General features: G+C 41.9%; 1 protein-coding gene and 1 long non-coding RNA gene across 5 annotated transcripts in view; both read left to right on the forward strand.

The window, feature by feature from the left end:
- DENND5A (DENN domain containing 5A) overlaps positions 1–18290 on the forward strand; it is a 95101-nt gene that overhangs the window by 19680 nt on the left and 57131 nt on the right. Inside the window, exon 1 of one of the 4 annotated variants that reach the window (XM_061440839.1) lies at positions 25–45. The exons of the other annotated variants lie outside the window; for them this stretch is intronic. The gene's annotated coding sequence lies outside the window, so the exon portion shown is untranslated. Of the gene's footprint in view, positions 1–24; positions 46–18290 lie in introns of those variants that run through there. 4 annotated transcript variants of the gene reach the window in all.
- LOC133261964 (uncharacterized) lies at positions 496–9480 on the forward strand. Its single transcript, XR_009741183.1, has 2 exons — positions 496–1683; positions 1976–9480. It is a non-coding gene; the product is annotated as an uncharacterized LOC133261964 (long non-coding RNA).

Raw genomic sequence — 18290 nt, forward strand, 5'->3', positions numbered from 1 at the left:
GCTGAGCCACTGGGGAAGCCTGACGATGGTGGGGATGGGTAAAAGGTGGGTGAACGTGGAACTCTGGGGCATGTTTAGGCAATCTTGAGTCATACTGTTTGGCTATAACATATGCTATTTAGAGTATAGTAATGGAAGCTAGGATTAAAGAGTTAGTTAGGGGAACAAGTAAAATAAATAAGAATATACCAGGTAGATTATGAAAAAATAATAGTGGGAAAAAAGAAATGATGGTAATTGATTGTAATAGCTTGAAGACTATTGAGAGGGTAACAGGCAGGAAGGCCTGGGGATCAAATCTATTCCCAGTTTTTCTGGGTACAGTTCAAAGGAGTGAGGCTGGAATTGTTAGCTCCCATCTGTAAGAGAGAAAAAAAAGTCACCAGCGCCATCTTTCTGCCGGAGGTGTCCCTCGCTGCTCTAGATGGGGGTGTAGACAGACTGTACACCAAAGCTTTTCTTTTTTTTTTTTTTCCCCACCCCCGCCTCCACCAAAGCTTTTCTTTCCTGGTTAGACTTAGTCTGTCCCTTACCGACGCAGGCGTCATACTCATCCCTCCTGGTTCTACCACCGAGACGGGGTGGGGATACACTAGGGGTAGACCTGATGGCATCCCTGACCGATGTCCACCTCCTCACCATTAAAACCTTACTTGCCTCTGATGTCATCCGGGTGCAATCAGAGTAACCTTCCAGAATGTCTCCCAAGCTGAGACTGCTGGGGGAAACATTTGTCAGCTGAGTGTCTGTGCACAACCCTGAGTATATTCCTGACCACGATAAGACCAATACCAACATAAAACTGAGATGTTCCTTCCAAGCATCACCACACCAGTATAAGAGCCTCCTCTGGTCCACTAAGAGCCAGTGTTACTAAAGGGAACCCATTGTAGTTCCAATCCGAGTAACCTTTAACTTCAGAGATGTTCTTGGAGCTAGAGCTCCATCTAGCTTCCGAACTTCTGATTCCTAGCGAGGCTAGGTGCTTCCTGACTACCAGTCCAAGTTTGGGACCTAACTCACAGTACACAGTAACAGCATAGATTACAAGTCCCTTGAAAGTCTATGATCCAATAGATTAGGTTAGTACTTCTAATTCCCAAGGAGTTATGAAATGGTCAAAGAGACCGAAAAGTTTGACCGAGAAAGGAAAGTTCAGTCCACACACTTTGCCCATTTCTGGTCGGTCCCCAAAGGAGACATTGGGTGCCTCTTGGGATTGGCAGGTCGGTATAAACTCCCGACAGGTTTCTGCCATAAGCCATATGAGATCACCGTGGAACCACAGAGCAGGGCTCCTCACTTGCTTCGTGCAGGGCGTTTCATTCATTCACACAAGCACACCGTAGAGTTAGTAGAGTACAGCAGAAAACGTGTACGCTAGGAGAACAAAGAACTAGAGCTCCAAGCATCCTTACCTTGTCCTGAAGGATCCCGGACAAGCCCCCAAGATGAAAGGTTGTTGTTGACCCACGAAAAGATGCCGTGATTCTTGGCCTCCGGAGGAGAAAAATTCAATTTGGGGCCAGAGACGAGGCTTGATCGCTCAGAGCTTTTGTGTAATAAAGGTTTATTAAAGTATAAAGGAGATAGGGAAAGCTTCTGACATAGGCATCAGAAGGGGGCAGAAAGAGTACTCCCCTGCTAGTCTTCAGCTGGATGTTATATAGTCACTAGCAGTCTGTTAGGAGAAAGCAATGGCACCCCACTCCAGTACTCTTGCCTGGAAAATCCCAAGGGCGGAGGACCCTGGAAGGCTGCAGTCCATGGGGTCGCTAAGAGTCAGACGTGACTGAGCGACTTCACTTTCACTTTTCACTTTCATGCATTAGAGAAGGAAATGGCAACCCACTCCAGTGTTCTTGCCTGGAGAATCCCAGGGACGGGGGAGCCTGGTGGGCTGCCATCTATGGGGTCGCACAGAATCAGACACGACTGAATCGACTTAGCAGCAGCAGTAGCAGCAGTCTGTTAGTGAAAGAAAGGAATGTCTTAAAACTCAGAATGGCACTAGGCCCCTCATCCATAAGATGTATTTTGGGATAATCTTGGCACCAGACGATTCATCTCAGACCATAAAACGGTTGACTTGAATCTTGTAGAAGGGCAGATTACCATACAAATAGTTCCGTTTACATAGATTAGGGGAACAATGTCTGAGTATAACATATTGATTTGTCAAGTAGGTTCTGAGCCATTAGGCACAACTGACTTGAAGACAGAGTTTGGGGTAAATGCATAGTACATTAACATAGCTTAAGACAAACATTTCCATAAGAAAAACGCATTGGTTAACTCAAGGTTTGAGAATAGTTAACTTCAGGTGAAACCAAGAGTCTTTATGGCAACACAGTATTTTAAGAGAAACCTCCTTTTAAATTTGTATCTAGATAGCATATTCAAAAGCAGAGACATTACTTTGCCAACAAAGGTCCATCTAGTCAAGGCTATGGTTTTTCCTGTGGTCATGTCTGGATGTGAGAGTTGGACTGTGAAGAAGGCTGAGCACCGAAGAATTGATGCTTTTGACCTGTGTTGTTGGAGAAGACTCTTGAGAGTCCCTTGGACTGCAGGGAGATCCAACCAGTCCATTCTGAAGGAGATCAGCCCTAGGATTTCTTTGGAAGGAATGATGCTATAGCTGAAACTCCAGTACTTTGGCCACCTCATGTGAAGAGTTGACTCATTGGAAAAGACTCTGATGCTGGGAGGGATTGGGGGCAGGAGAAGGGGATGACAGAGGATGAGATGGCTGGATGGCATCACTGACTCGATGGATGTGAGTCTGAGTGAACTCCAGGAGTTGGTGATGGACAGGGAGGCCTGGCGTGCTGCGATTCATGGGGTCGCAGAGTCGGACACGACTGAGCGACTGATCTGATCTTATCTGAGAGAAGAGAAAAAATATCGCTAGTTTGTTTCCTCCTGCCGCTTCCCAGAGATAAAATGTCTGACACTTGCAGCCTATTTCCTCCTTTGGAGACCCCTGGCCTTCCTGCCCTTACCCTCTCACTATGGGCTGCCACTATTGCTACTATAAATAACTCTTGCAGGAAAATTACTACTCTGTTAGTCATTCTGCTAGGGTCCTCATTTTAGCAGACCTGTAATTTTCTAGGAAAAGAAGGATCAGTGTTTGTAGGATTGTTGATATAGGTGGAACTGATTCATTTTCATAGTCTGATCATATAAGAGACTATGAGAGATACAGAAGACAATGGACATTGAGAAGGTGGAGAGGAAAAAAAAAGTGAAATAACGTTTGCTTCTTGGGCCCTTTCTAAGAAGCTTTTCATCTAAAGCTTCAGCAACAATGGTGGCTTTTAGTCTTGGTTTTCTTCCAAGGACTGATAGAAGGCCCTAGTCTCAGGTGTTCATGTTACTCTTACTAAACTCAGTTACTGGCAGGTTGGGCCCCCAGTTTAACCTCATTTATTACTCTCTCTGGATCTCTAGTGCCAAGAGAAGAGTCTGAGGGGCCATCTTTGTCGTAACTGCAACTTGAAGATTGATGGTACTTGGAGCAGTGAAAGGATCCAGGAGACTTGGGTTGCTTTAGTTGGGGAGGAACCCCTCTTATGACCTGTGGGTTGAGGATACTGCTTTGTATCACAGTGTAGAACTTGAGGTTTTAATGGCTTTTTAACCTTCTGATGAAGATTACTTACTCTTAACATCGAGATGTACTTCGTAACAGCTCTAAATTCTAAAGTTTAAGAGACATCCGCGCTCATGCAGTAGGTGTAAAGAACATTGGATGGGATGTCTGGAGGGGTTTCTAACCCCATTTTGTCTTATACTCATTGGTGACTTACTGTCTCTGAGCCAGTTTCCTTATCTGTAAAAGCCCTCTGAGGGTTGTGATGAAGCTTAATGAAATAATATACAATATGAAAATGTTTTCAGTGGATTTCAGGTGGTATATATGTTTTTTCCTTTTTCTTCTTCAAGGTTTCTCATTCCATATCTTGCCAAGAGAGTAGGAAATATGCAGAAGTAATGTGTAGATAATTATGAAAAAATTTGGGTTCATGTAATTGACCTTTTGAAAAGGAGTGCTTTTCACTTAAAAAGATATGTAGAAAACTGTGTCCTTACTGCAAAATTCAGGCTTAAGAAAGTAGGGAAAGAAGAAAGTAGGGAAAACCACTAGGCCATTCAGACCACTAGATTTAAATCAAATTCCTTATGATTGTACAGTGGAGGTGATGAATAGATTTAAGGGATTAGATATGGTAGATAGAGTGCCTGAAGAACTATGGACAAAGGTTCATAACATTGTAAAGGAAGCAGTGACCAAAATTATCCCCAAGAAAAAGGAATGCAAGAAGGCAAAGTGGTTGTCTGAGGAGGCCTTACAAATAGCTGAGGAAAGTGAAAAGCAAGGGAGAAAGGTAAAGATGTACCCAGCTGAATGCTGAATTCCAGAGAACAGCAAGGAGAGATAAGAAGGCCTTCTTCAATGAACAATGCTAAGAAGTAGAGGAAAACAATAGAATGGGAAAGACTAGAGATTTCTTCAAGAAAATTTGAAATATCAAGGGAACATTTCATGCAAGGATGGGCACAATAAAGGACAGAAACGGTAAGGACCTAACACAGGCAGAAGAGGTTAAGAAGAGGTGACAAGAACACAGAAAAACTACAAAAAAGGTCTTAATGACCTGGATAACCACAATGGTGTGGTCACTCACATAGAGCCAGATATTGTGGAGTGTGAAGTGGGCTTTAGGAAGCATTACTATGAACAAAGTTAGTGGAGGTCATGGAATTCCAGCTGAGCTATTTCAAATCCTAAAAGATGGTGCTGTTAAAGTACTACACTCAGTATGTTAGCGAATTTGGAAAACTCAACAGTGGCCACAGGACTGGAAAAGAAGGACAATGCCAAAGAATATTCAGACTGCTGTACAGTTGCACCCATTTTGAATGCTAGTAAGGTTATGCTCAAAATACTTAAAGCGAGACTTCAGCAATATGTGACACAGAGAAATTCCAGATGTACAAAATGGGCTTAGAAGGCAGAGGAGGGTCAGGATGGGGAACACATGTATACCCATGGCTGATCCATGTGAATGTATGGCAAAACCACCACAATATTGTAAAGTAATTAGCCTCCAATTGCCAACATTTGGTGGATCATAGAGAAAGCAAGGGAATTCAAGAAAAACATCTACTTCTGCTTCATTGACTGGGCTAAAGCCTTTGACTGTGGATCAGGACAAACAGTGGAAAATCCTTAAAGAGATGGGAATACCTGAACATATTACCTGTTAGCAACAGGTAGAACCAAGCAACAGTTAGAACCAAACATGAAACAAAGGACTGGTTCAATATTGGGAAAAGAGTACAGCAAGGTGATAAATTGTCACCCTGCTTATTTAACTTTGATGCAAAGTACATCATGAGAAATTCTGGGCTGGATGAATCACAGCTGGAATCAAGATTGCCAGGAGAGAAATAACAACTTCAGATATGCAGATGATACCACCCTAATGGCAGAAAGTGAAGAGGAAGTAAAGAGCCTCTTAATGAAGGTGATTGAGGAGAGTGAAAAAGCTGGCTTAAAACTCAACATTCAAAAAACTAAGATCATGGCATTCAGTCCCATCACTTCATGACAAATAGAAGGGGAAAAAGTAGAAGCAGTGAGTGACAGATTTTATTTTCTTGGGTTTCAAAATTACTGTGGAGGGTGAATGCAGTCATAAAATTAAAAGACACTTGTACCTTGGAAGGAAAGCTATGACAAGAACCTAGACAGCATATTAAAAACCAGAGACATCATCTTGCCAACAAAAGTCTGTATAGTCAAAGCTATGGTTTTTCCAGGGGTCATGTTCAGCTGTAAAGATGGCTGAATGCTGAAGAATTGATGATTTCAAATTGTGGTGATGGAGAAGACTCTTGAGAGTTCCTGGGACTGCAGGGAGATCAGACCAGTCAATCTTAAAGGAGATCAACCCTGAATATTCACTGGAAGGACTGATGTTGAAGCTGAAGCTCCAGTACTTGGCCACCAGATTCGAAGAGCTGACTCATTGGAAAAGACCCTGTTGCTGAGAAAGATTGAAGGCAAAAGGAGAAGGGGACCACAGAGGACAAGGTAGCTGGATGGCATCACCGACTTAGTGGACATGAATTTGACCAGCTCTGGGAGATAATGAAGGGCAGGGAAGCCTGGTATGCTGTTTCATGCTTTATTCATTTGTGGTAATCTGGGAAGGGAGAACCACGCTGAGTCTAGTTGGAAACTGAACCTAATTGGAAACTGAACTTAGAGTCTCGGTAGAGTTTTCACTATAAGGTAGTATTGGGTCATGAATTTCAGATATTTTTTCCTCCTAAGAGGAATTTTAGTAACAAGGCAGAAAGTGATGTTTCTTCCCCCTTTTGCAGTCAGTGAGTAATAATAGCTATGCAAGTCCCTTTTGTAGGTGATGAGTCAGGACTCCTACAATTATTTTGGCTTTGAGTTAAATTTTAAGTTTTATTCATTTCAGTTTTCAAATACTGTGTTAATATTGTGGAACTATTTTAATACATGTTTCTTTGGTTTAAAATAAATAATTTCATTGGAAATAGATGGGGAAACAGTGGAAACAGTGTCAGACTTAATTTTTGGGGGCTCCAAAATCACTGCAGATGGTGATTGCAGCCATGAAATTAAAAGACCCTTACTCCTTGGAAGGAAAGTTATGACCAACCTAGATAGCATATTCAAAAGCAGATTACTTTGCCAACAAAGGTCGATCTAGTCAAGGCTGTGGTTTTTCCAGTGGTCATGTCTGGATGTGAGAGTTGGATTGTCAAGAAAGCTGAGCGCCGAAGAATTGATGCTTTTGAACTGTGGCGTTGGAGAAGACTCTTGAAGAGTCCCTTGGACTGCAAGGAGATCCAACCAGTCCTTTCTAAAGGAGATCAGTCCTGGGTGTTCTTTGAAAGAACTGATGCTGAAGCTGAAACTCCAATACTTTGGCCACCTCATGCGAAGAGTTGACTCATTGGAAAAGACCCTGATGCTGGGAGGGATTGGGGGCAGGAGGAGAAGGGGATGACAGAGGATGAGATGGCTGGATGGCATCACCAACTCGATGGACATGAGTTTGAGTAAACTCCCGGAGTTAGTGATGGACAGGGAGGCCTGGCGTGCTGCGATTCATGGGGTCACAAAGAGTCGGACATGACTGAGCAACTGAACTGAACATGATATATTAGTCTTCTAATATTCACCCTTAAATTGGTATATATAAATAGGAAGAGTTTCTCTTTGTTTTTTTAATTTTTTTATTTATTTAGCTGTGCTGGGTCTTAGTAGTGGCATGTGGGATCTGGTTCCCTGACCAGGGATCAAACCTAGGCCCCCTGCCTTGGGAGCATGGAGTCTTAACCACTGAACCACCAGGGGAATCCCGAATGTTTATTTTAATCCTGTACTTTAACATTATTAAGACATGTAAGTTTTGCAATATAGAAAGTAGGAATAAGTTAGTATTATAAATCCAAGTTGAAAAGAATTCTCTTACCAACTGGAGAGAAATGTTCTATTATGCATATATATATATATTTTTTTTTACTATAATCTCTTTATCTTGGGATCATATGTGCTCAAAGTAGGAAATTTAGAAAGTACATAAAAAGCATAAAGAAAAAATCGCAATCACCCATAGTCCAGCCTTCTAAAAGTAACTTGAAAGTGAAAGTCTCTCAGTTGTGTCCGACTCTTTCCGACCCCATGAATTATAAAGTCCATGGAATTCTCCATGCCAGAATACTGGAGTGGGTAGTCTTTCCCTTCTCCAGGGGATCTTCCCAAACCAGGGATTGAACCCAGGTCTCCCACATTGCAGGTGGATTCTTTACCAGCTGAGCCACAAGGGGAGCCCAGAAGTAACTTAGCCATGTTTAATATTTTGTGTATTTCTTTCCATAGTTGTTTCTGTGTTGAATTAAAAATACATTGTAATTCACCTCAGTGTTTACAGCAGCATTATTTACAGTAGCCAAGACATGGAAGCAACCTAAATGTCTCTTGAGAAGTGAATGGACAAAGAAGATGTGGCATATATACACAATAGAATAGTACTCAGCCATAAAATGGAGAAGGCAATGGCAACCCACTCCAGTACTCTTGCCTGGAAAATCCCATGGACGGAGGAGCTTGGTAGGCTACAGTCCATGGGTCGCTAAGAGTCAGACATGACTGAGCGACTTCACTTTCACTTTTCACTTTCATGCGTTGAAGAAGGAAATGGCAACCCACTCCAATGTTCTTGCCTGGAGAATCCCAGGGACGGGGGAGCCTGGTGAGCTGCCATCTATGGGGTCGCACAGAGTCGGACACGACTGAAGCGACTTAGCAGCAGCAGCGGCAGCAGCCATAAAAAGAATGAATTAATGCCATTTGCAGCAACATGGTCAGAAAACTAAGATCATGGCATCTGGTTCCATCACTTCATGGCAAATAGATGGGGAAACAATGGAAACAGTGGCAGACTTGGGCTCCAAAATCACTGCAGATGGTGATTGCAGCCATGAAATTAAAAGACACTTACTCCTTGGAAGAAAAGCTATGACCAACCCAGACAGCATATTAAAAAGCAAAGACATTACTTTGCCAACAACGGTCTGTCTAGTCAAGGCTATGGTTTTTCCAGTGGTCATGTATGGATGTGAGAGTTGGACCATAAAGCAAGCTGAGCGCTGAAGAATTGATGCTTTTGAACTGTGGTGTTGGAGAAGACTCTTGAGAGTCCCTTGGACTGCAAGGAGATCCAGCCAGTCCATTCTAAAGGAGATTAGTCCTGGGTTTTCATTGGAGGGACTGATGATAAAGCTGAAACTCTGGCCACCTGATGTGGAGAGCTGACTCATATGAAAAGACTCTGATGCTGGGAAAGATTGAGGGCAGGAGGAGAAGGAGACGACAGAGGATGAGATGGTTGGATGGCATTACTGACACAATGGACATGGGTTTGGGTGGACTCTGGGAGTTTGTCCCTGGGTGGACAGGGAGTCCTGGTGTGCTGTGGTTCATGGGGTCGCAAAGAGTCGGACACGACTGAGTGACTGAACTGAACTGAACTCTCTGTATTTCTTCTCTTTGAGATTTGCAGCATCTGAAAGATTCTTTTTGTTATAGGAGTTTGTTGTGGTTTGACTCTTGAGTGAGACCTGTAACGCATACTTTAATTTAAGGTAATTGTTGGTTCCCAGATCCCTTTGAGAATCTGATACAAACTATGGATCCTTGCTCTAGCTTCCTCAATCTGTTTCATTTGAAATCTTGGCCTGCCTATTGCACAGATAATATTAATACCTTAGGTTGTCCTTTTACTTTATCTTGAAGTTATTCTTGTGACACTTTTCTGTGATAGATTGAGTTTCCTATATCTCATATATACATCTTTCTTGGTTAATTTAGTTTTGGCAGAGAACCTTTTAAATTTCCACAAAGCTTGCTGTTGTCTCTCTTTTTTTTAAGAAACTTTATTGAGATATAATTTACAGACCATGAAGTTCATATCTCCTCGATGTAGGCAACTACAAATCTACTTTCTGTCTTTGTAGATTTGCTTATTCTGGACATTTTGTTTAAATGGAATATAATTTTTAAAATCTTTAAAATATGTATTATTTTAGAATAGATTTAAACTTACAGAAAAGTTGTGAAGATAGTACAGAAGTTGCTATATGCCTCACACGCAGTTGCCCCCAATAGTAATATCATTACACTCATTTGTCACAGTTAGTGAGCCAGTATTGACACATTAATTAAAGTGTGGATCTGTTTTCATCCACTCTGCTAGATCTTTGAAGTGCACTTTCAAATTTGGGAATTCATGGCACTTAACTTCTGGAAGATTTTGTTGAATTATTTTTTTGATCTTCCCCTTAATTTTCTCTTTATGGGATTCTGTTATTTGGATATTAGACTTCCTGGACTGACTAGATACTTTATTCATGTTTTCTTAGTTTTTGCATAACTCTACTTCTGTTCTAGTATTCCCGTTCAGGATACCGTATTATAAATAGTAGCTATGTTTGCTTAGGCTTCTTTTAGCTAAATCGTTCAACTGGCTAATTTTCTTTTTGATGACTTCAGCAGTTTTTAAGAATATTGGTCAACTGTTTTGTAGACTGTTCCTCAATTAGGGTCTGTGTGACATTTTTCTTCTTGATTAGACTGGGATTATGGTGTTTTGAGAGGAAGATTACAGAGGTATGTATATCAGGAGTTACACACATATTCTGAACATGACTTATCATTGTTGACGTTTATCTTAATCTCCTGGTAGCATTTATCAGGTTTTTCCAATGTTTATCAGGTTTGTCACATTTGGTAGTGTTTGTCAGATTTTTCCTATGAGCAGCCCATACTTAAGGAGTGGGGAGTTATTTTCCACCTCTTTGAGAGCAGAGTATTTATTTACATAAATTATTTGGAACTTTTCTGCACATGAGATTTGTCTCTTCTCCCTCTATTTAATGACTTATTTATATTAGTATCACTCATCACTCATGGATATTGATTTTATTCCTTGGGTTATAATTCAACTTCTTTATTATTACTATTATTATTGGCCGTGCTGAGCAGCTGGCAGGATTCTGGTTCCCAGACCAGGGATCAAACCCGCCGCCCTCAGCACTGAAAGCATGGTGTCCTGATTATTAGCACGCCAGGAAATTCCCTCAGCTTATTTATTTTGTTGTTCAAATTATTCTAGCTTTGGCCCTTGGAAGATGGTTCAGTGGGCTCTTGTGTCTGATGTGCCTGAATCATTGTGGGACTTTTTTGAATACTTCCTTACTTTTTGGCACTACAAGATGTTCCAGGCTCCTCCTTTATATTTCCTGCTCAGTTAAAGAACCAGCTGTTTCTCTAAGTAGCCTTAAGTCATTTTATTGGAGAATAATATTAGAAACCAAGATCTCGGTATTAGTTGTGCTCATTGTTAATGGGGTACTCTTGCCTCTAAGCCTGATCAATAGTATTTTTGAAACTTTTTTTTCTATATAGTTTTCTGTTTCTTCAGAGTTGCATTAATTGATCGATTGGGTGTGCTGTGCTTGGTGGCTCAGTCACGTCTGACTCTTTGCCACCCATGGACTCTGTAGCCTGCCAGGCTTCTCTGTCCATGGGGATTCTCTGGGCAAGAATACTGGAGTGGGTTGCTATGCCCTCCTCCAGGGAATCTTCCCAACCCAGGGATCAAACCCAGGTCTTCTGCATTGCAGGTTAATTCTTTACCATCTGAGCCAAGAGGGAAGCCCTTGACGTCTTTCTTTAATTGTAGTCTTTCCCCAAATGCCTCATGATCTCTGGCTATGCATTCACATCTAAGAATAGTGCACCAGGAAGCTGATTGGGAAGCTCTGTGTTTGTAGGTGGGGTTTGGTTACTGAGAGGTTAACTACAGAATTGATTTGGCTACATAGTTTTTTTCCTGGGCCACCAGTATCTCTGGGTCTTTTTTCTTGTGCTGGTCAGGTTCATGTAAAAGGCTCCTTAGATCTCCGCCTTGAAGTCATAATCCTTGCTGCCAGTTTTCTTGAGAGCCAAGGGTTTCTTGAAGAGAGGCCAAGGGAAGAGCTCTGGGGGGCTCAATGTTCAGTATGTAAATGTTCTATTTTCCTATTTTTATTTTTTAAAATAATTTTATTTGTTCGTTTATTTTTGGCTGTGCTGGTTCATTGCTGCACAGGCTTTCTCTGGTTGTGGAGAGCAGGGGCTGCTTTTTAGTTGTGGTGTGTGGGCTTCTCATTGTGGTGGTTTCTCTTGTTGCCGAGCAGGGGCTCTAGGGCATGTGGGCTTCAGTAGTTGTGGCACGTGCCCTCAGTATTTGAAGCTTCCAGGCTCTAGAGCACAGGCTCGGTAGTTATGGTACATGGGTTTACCTGCCAAGTGGCATGTGGGATCTTCCCTGACCAGGGTTGAACCCATGTCTTCTGCATTGGCAGGCAGATTCTTTATCACTGAGCCACCAGGGTGGCTCAGACCCTCCTTATATTTATATTGTGAAATGATCACATAAGTCTAGTTAATATCTATCACCAGACATAGTTACAGGTTTTCTTCCTTGTGATGAGAACTTTTACCCTTGAACAGCTTTTAGATATATAGTATATTACTGTTAACTATTGGAAGGACTGATGCTGAAAATGAAACTCCAATACTTTGGCCACCTGATGGGAAGAACTGACTTATAAGAAAAGAACTTGATGCTGGGAAAGATTGAAGGCAGGAGGAGAAGGGGACGACAGAGGATGAGATGGTTGGATGGCATCACCAACTCAATGGACATGAGTGTGAGCAAAACTCTGGGAGTTGGTGATGGACAGGGAAGCCTAGCGTGCTACAGTCCATGGGATCGCAAAAAGTCAGACACAATTGAGTGACTGAACTGAATTGTTAACTATGGTTCAGTTCAGTTCATTCATTCAGTCGTGTCTGACTCCTTGTGACCCCATGAATCGCAGCACGCCAGGCCTCTCTGTCCATCACCAACTCCCTGAGTTTACCCAAACTCATGTCCGTCGAGTTGGTGATGCCATCCAGCCATCTCATCCTCTGTCGTCCCCTTCTCCTCCTGCCCCCAATCCCTCCCAGCATCAGGGTCTTTTCCAGTGAGTCAACTCTTCGCATGAGGTGGCCAAAGTATTGGAGTTTCAGCTTTAGCATCAGTCCTTCCAGTGAACACCCAGGACTGATCTCCTGGTTGGATCTCCTTGCAGTCCAGGGGACTCTTCAAGAGTCTTCTCCAACACCACAGTTCAAAAGCATCAATTCTTCAGCACTCAGCTTTCTTCACAGTCCAGCTCTCGCATCCATACATGACCATTGGAAAAACCATAGCCTTGACTAGACAGACCTTTGTTGGCAAAGTATGTCTCTGCTTTTAATATGCTATCTAGGTTGGTCATAACATTCCTTCCAAGTAGTAAGCATCTTTTAATTTCATGGCTGCAGTCACCATCTGCAGTGATTTTGGAGCCCCAGAAAATAAAGTCTGACACTGTTTCCCCTTCTATTTACCATAAAGTGATGGGACCGGATGCCATGATCTTAGTTTTCTGAATGTTGAGCTTTAAACCAACTTTTTCACTCTCCTCTTTCACTTTCATCAAGAGGCTCTTTAGTTCCTCTTCACTTTCTGCCATAAGGGTGCTGTCATCTGCATATCTGAGGTTATTAATATATCTCCCAGCAATCTTGATTCCAGCTTGTGCTTCTTCCAGCCCAGCGTTTCTCATGATGTACTCTGCATATAAGTTAAATAAGCAGGGTGACAATATGCAGCCTTGATGCACTCCTTTTCCTATTTGGAACCAGTCTATTGTTCCATGTCCGGTTCTAACTGTTGCTTCCTGACCTGCATACAGGTTTCTCAAGAGGCAGGTCAGGTGGTCTGGTATTCCCATGTGTTTCAGAATTTTCCACAGTTTATTGTGATCCACACAGTCAAAGGCTTTGACATAGTCAATAAATAGATGTTTTTCTGGAACTCTCTTGTTTTTTTGATGATCCAGCGGATGTTGGCAATTTGATCTCTGGTTCCTCTGCCTTTTCTAAAACCAGCTTGAACATCAGAAAGTTCATGGTTCACGTGTTGCTGAAGCCTGGCTTGGAGAATTTTGAGCATTACTTTACTAGCGTGTGAGATGAGTGCAATTGTGTGGTAGTTTGAGCAGTCTTGGCATTGCCTTTCTTTGGGATTGGAATGAAAACTGACCTTTTCCAGTTCTGTGGCCACTGCTGAGTTTTCCAAATTTGCTGCCATACTGAGTGCAGCACTTTCACAGCATCATCTTTCAGGATTTGAAATAGCTCAAATGGAATTCTATCATGCCGGGGACCAGCCCCGGTGGATCCAGGGAATTCGAAGCGGGGACGGTGTTGGCGAGGATCAGGAAACAACTGCTTAATTAAACGTTAATTAAGGATATAAAGAGTAATAGAATGAGGATAGCTCAGTGAAGAAATTCAGTGGAGAAAAGAGGCTGAATAATTCAGCCAGAAGGTAAGAGAAAGAACGACATGGTGAGACCAAGTTTCGGTGAACAAGGCCCGCACTTTATTTTCCAAAGTAGTTTTTATACCTTAAGTTATGCATAGAGGATAATGGGGGAAGGGGTAGAGTCATGCAGCAAGCCAGGCTTTCTTCCTGCAAACTTATCATATGCAAAAGTTTAGGTGATTTGCATCATCTTCTGGCCTGGAGGCCTTTTCCTCTAAAGGTGATTATTCTAAAGTCAGGCGCCAGCCTCCAAAAAGCATTAGATAAAGTTGCATTCCTACAGAGCAAAGGTGTGGTGGGCTATAACAAGAAAAAGAATTAATTCAAGGGTCCCAGGTTACAAACATTAAAGCTACTATTTACACCAATTATATTAATCAATACACTGCCAGGGACACAGCAGGTAGGGGATATGGAGACTTAGCAGCAAACATTGGCCCAACAAGTGAGAATCCCTTCACCAATACAATTTCTAATCAATCTTTTAACTGCTCAAAGGAATCTGTATTTAGACAGTTTACAACATCTCATGCCTCTCACAGTTTGGAGGCTCTGAGCAATCACATGTGGCCGGGAAAACCTATTCAGGCAGGCTAGAGGACTTCCAAGGGAGTTTGTAGGTTGAAACACTGTCACACCCAGGAATTATTAACTGGAGCTGTAAGCTAACTCTTTTTCAGAGAGGTAGTGGGGGACAGCCCCCCGTAAAGTCAGAGGTGTAGGTGAAAGCACAAAGCAGAAAGTAGGCAGACTCTGGTTTTGGGGGTAGATTGCTCGAGAATTTCCAGGGAGACTCCTGAGGCTTGATCCCGCCTTTGCGTATGTCAAGCCTCCTTCCTCATGACCTTTGCCACGGGCGGAGCTCGCTCCCCACACTATCAGCTCCACTAGCTTTGTTCGTAGTGATGCTTTCTAAGTCCCACTTGACTTTACATTCCAGGATGTCTGGCTCTAGGTGAGTGCTCACACCATTGTGATTATCTGGGTCATGAAGGCCTTTTTTGTACAATTCTTCCATGTATTCTTGCCACCTCTTCTTAATATCTTCTGCTTCTGTTACGTCCATACCATTTCTGTCCTTTATCGAGCCCATCTTTGTATGAAATGTTCCCTTGGTATCTCTAATTTTCTTGAAGAGATCTCTAGTGTTTCCCACTCTGTTGTTTTCTCTATTTTCTTGCATTGATCACTGAGGAAGGCTTTCTTATCTCTGAATTACATCTCCAGGACTTACTTATCTTATAACTGGAAGTTTGTAGCTTCTGACGACAATCACCCATTTTGCCTTGCCCACTCATTGTTTTATTTACTCATTGTAAAGGATAAACTTTCCTTTTTCTTCTGCAATGGAGGAGCTAGGTGGAGTGGGAAAGGTGTGAGGTCGGGTGGGGTGGGATGGGATGGGGTCCAGCTGGTTGTTTTCTTTTTTAATTGAGATATAATTCATGTAACATAAATGTGTCATTCCGAAGTGTAGACTTTAGTGGTTTTTAGTGTATTCACTGTGTTGTGCAGCCATCACACTATCTAGTTCCAGAACATTTCCATCATCCCCAAAAGAAACTACATAGCTATTAGCAGTCTGTCCCTTGGTACTACTTTTTGTTTCTACGAATATGCCTATTCTAGACATTTCATATACGTGAAATTGCACAACATGTGGCCTTTTGTGTCTGGCTTCTTTCACTTAGCATAATGTTTTCAAGATTCATTTGTATTGCAGCATATAACAGTACTTCATTTATTTTTATAGCCAAATAATGTTCCATTGTGTAGTTATACAACGTTTTGTATTATCTGTTCATGAGTTGATGCCATCTGGTTCTTAAATAGACTTTCAATTAGTCCTTCTGTTTTTAGCCTCATCTTAATCCCTACTTCCATAAGTACCTGATGCTACAAGTTCTTGAGCTTTTTGGAGATTATCTTCAATTTTTCATTCTGTAGGTTTATGCTTCCCTAATTCTGGTATTGTTTCAGTGGGATTTGGGGAAGAGAAAGGCAGCAGAGGAATAACCAATGCTCACAATTTGAGAGGTAGGATTTCTGTGCTTGGTCAGACCCAGTAGTCATTAAGTCATGGAATGATCAAGCTGGAAAAACCTTTACAGATCACCAGTGAGTTCTCCACTTTTTAAAAAAAATCTTTTGTTGAGGAAAGTAAGACCCACAAACTCAGTAAATTGTTAAGGGTCGTACATCTGGTAGTCAAGGTAGGACCTTGACCCTCTCTCCTGCCTTCTACCCTAGTTTCTTACACTCAGTTTAGACTGCTTATTTTAAAATTTGGTATTGAGAGCATGGGAACTGTTGCTCAGATTTGTCCTTTGCTACTTCTTTCTTAGAGATTCTAGTCCAGTGGGTTTACCTAAGCCTGGTCTTCTGGACAGCCCAGCTTTCTAAGTACCCCAGTGTATGCATATGTATAGCCTCTGAGAGCCCTCACTGTGTTAAGAACAGTATGTGTGTTTCCAGCTCACAGGACTGGATTTGTTAGACTGGCCTGAAATACCATGAATTTGAGAGCTTTTTACTTCCCCCGCTAAACACCAGCAAATTACATGTCTTAGTTCAATATGTTAGCTCAACAGATGTGTCCCCTGCAGGGTATTCAGCTGGGCTGAAAAGGAGGCAGTCTGCACCCGATAGCTTGCTACTTAAATTCTGTCTTATCTGTGGTTTGGGGCAGTCCTCTTTAGATAGGTACTTGTTAAAATTGGGTCAGTCTCTTGTTAAAATTGGGTACGTGAGAAGTTCAGCCATTTTAAGAATACTAATTGCATGAATTGGACTAGGTGTGGTGCCCTGATGATATCAAGTTGGAGGCAAAGCATCAATAAAGGTAGTGGCCATATGTACAAATCTAAAGTTAGTCTGACAAAGAAAATACATTGAGAAAGAAAGTGAACAAATTTGCCCCAGGGGAACACGTAGGGGTAACAGATGGTTTCTGTTGCTCTTTCTTTGAAAGCCTGGTAAACAGCTTTCCTGGGTTAATAGTGCCTTAGAAGAGGCCTGTGGCTTGTCCAGATGGGGGGCAGCTCACTATCTGCATTGTGGATATTTGTGAGTGTCTGTCTCCTGAGCACCACAGTCATCTGGTGATGGGGGGCCAAGGTACAGGCTGTCTCTTCGAGTGGTTGTCTTCTTCACTTTATGTGGGAGCTGTGAATTTACCTCAACTTTGTGTGTACAAGAGAGAAAGAAGTGATGAGAGCAGTGTAAGATGGTTTTCTTTAGGTACCAACACTCTGCTTGTTAGTCTGTGTTATTTTAAAGCTGTCTCTTATTTAAAAAGTGCTGATAGTAATGAAGTTGTCATCTAAAAGTAATAACAGGTTAATTTAGTTAGAAATTTACATTTCCTTCTCTTTCTACATTGTGCCCTGTTAGAGTTGACAGAAGGTGATCTCTGATTCCTGCACAAGTTGAGAAATTATCTAGAAGACAAGGAAAATTGAAATGCTGGGGCAGGAAGTGAATCGAAGATACAATAGTTGGTTTTCAACATGCACTGAAAATCTAAATTGAGTTGGGCAGTCAATTTAAGAAATGTTTATAACAGGAAAAATATAGTGAAATCTTTTAATGCAGGAAAGAAATTGATTATAGCATGAGTAGCACTGAATTGGTGACCAGTGTCACTAACAGGATCAGTTCTAGGACATCCCAGGTTGTCATTATGCAAAAGATAGCATAATCATCTGATTATATCCATTCCTAAGGGCTTCTCTGGTGGCTCAGTCGTAAAGAACCCACCTGCCAATGCAGGAGAATCAGGTTCAATCCCTGGGTCAGAAAGATCCCCTGGAGAAGGAAATTGCAACCTACTCCAGTATTCTTGCCTGGGAAATCCCATGGACAGAGGAGCCTTGCGGGCAGCTGAGCATGCTCATATGCATGCATGCATAAATTCCTAGGGAAAAAAAATTTCATCACTCTTGCTGTAGATAATGTGAACTAGACTTTATAGGATTGGTGGTGTTGTGGTGAGAAGAGGCAGTTTATATGACGCTTCTGTTTTAGAGAGGGAGAACATAGCTGTCTTCAAAGAACTCTGTCCCAGGTATAGCTTTGAATGCTGGATTTGTGTTGCCTGCAGCTTCGGCTTTAAAACCTTGGCCGGTTGTTTAAAACATTAAAACACTTTTTTAAAATTAAAAATACACTTTTTAAATACATTAAACTTTTTATTTGAGGTAATTGTAGAATCAGTTATGCTGCTGTAAGAAATAATACAGGGAGATTATTTTCCTTTACCCAATGGTAACA

This window comes from Bos javanicus, chromosome 15, assembly GCF_032452875.1.
Source record: "Bos javanicus breed banteng chromosome 15, ARS-OSU_banteng_1.0, whole genome shotgun sequence".
In the NCBI taxonomy this organism is placed as follows: domain Eukaryota; kingdom Metazoa; phylum Chordata; class Mammalia; order Artiodactyla; family Bovidae; genus Bos; species Bos javanicus.